Below are 1,129 nucleotides of genomic sequence, written 5' to 3' on the forward strand. Positions count from 1 at the left end.
GCAGGTTTAAACCCAGTGCTATAGGTCACTAAATATTCACACTTATTGCAGGCCTGTAAATGACACCTTCCCTCAAAATGTCTTCAGGGAGGTAATGGCCAAAATATTTCAAAATGTGACACATACTTCAAGAAAAGAATTTGAAAAGGTAAGCTGTACACGCAGTTTGAAGAAAAAAAGGACATGGATGAAAACTCAATTTCAAGGGATTATGAGATGCTTGCAAATCCAACCACAAAGAGGTATCAGCTCACACCAGTCAGAAGAACCATCAGCAACAAAACTACAAACAATCAATGCTGAAGGGGTTGTGGAGAAGTGCATACCACCAATTTTAAGTGGGACTTAACCTGGTAAGAGCCACTAATGAGAACAGAATGGAGGTGCCTTTACAAGGTAAACACTGAGCTACGATATTATCCAGCAGGCCCACTTCTGGGCGTATAACCTAAGAAGACAGAATTGGAAAGACACAGGCAGGTAAATCTGCATTGCAGAAGTATTACAACAGCCAAGATATGGAAGCAACCAAGAAGTCCATCAACGGATGAGTGGACAAAGAAGAACTGGTACATGTACAGATGGAATATTAGCCAAGGAAAAAAATGGCACAATGCCATTTGCAGCACCATAGATGAGTCTAGAGTTAATCACGCAACTTGCAGTAAGTCACAAAGTGAAAGACACATATCCTATGATATCACTCTTATGTGTAACCTAAAAATTGATATCAGTGGAGATATTTCCACAGAGAAAGGCAATCACAGATTCATTAAGCAGACTTATGGTTCACCAATGGAAAGGTGTGAGGATTGTATACATTAGGATACTGTGTTTAACAGAGATATACAAACACAGGTGAAATATATAATCACGAAAGACCTACGGATTACCAAGAGAAGACTGCTCAACATTGTATCATAACCTACATGAGAAAAGGATCCAAAGAGGAATAGATATATGTATATGTGTAAAAGAACCACATCCTGCACACCTAGAACAAGCAAAACATTGTAATCAAACTTTCTGTGATAAAAACTAAAAATTAAATTAAAAAACGAACAAGAAGTAGTGAAAAATAAACTTAAGGGGCTTTTTCCTGGCACATTCCATTCTAATTTACAACCTA

This window comes from Physeter macrocephalus, chromosome 17, assembly GCF_002837175.3.
Source record: "Physeter macrocephalus isolate SW-GA chromosome 17, ASM283717v5, whole genome shotgun sequence".
NCBI classification, from domain to species: domain Eukaryota; kingdom Metazoa; phylum Chordata; class Mammalia; order Artiodactyla; family Physeteridae; genus Physeter; species Physeter macrocephalus.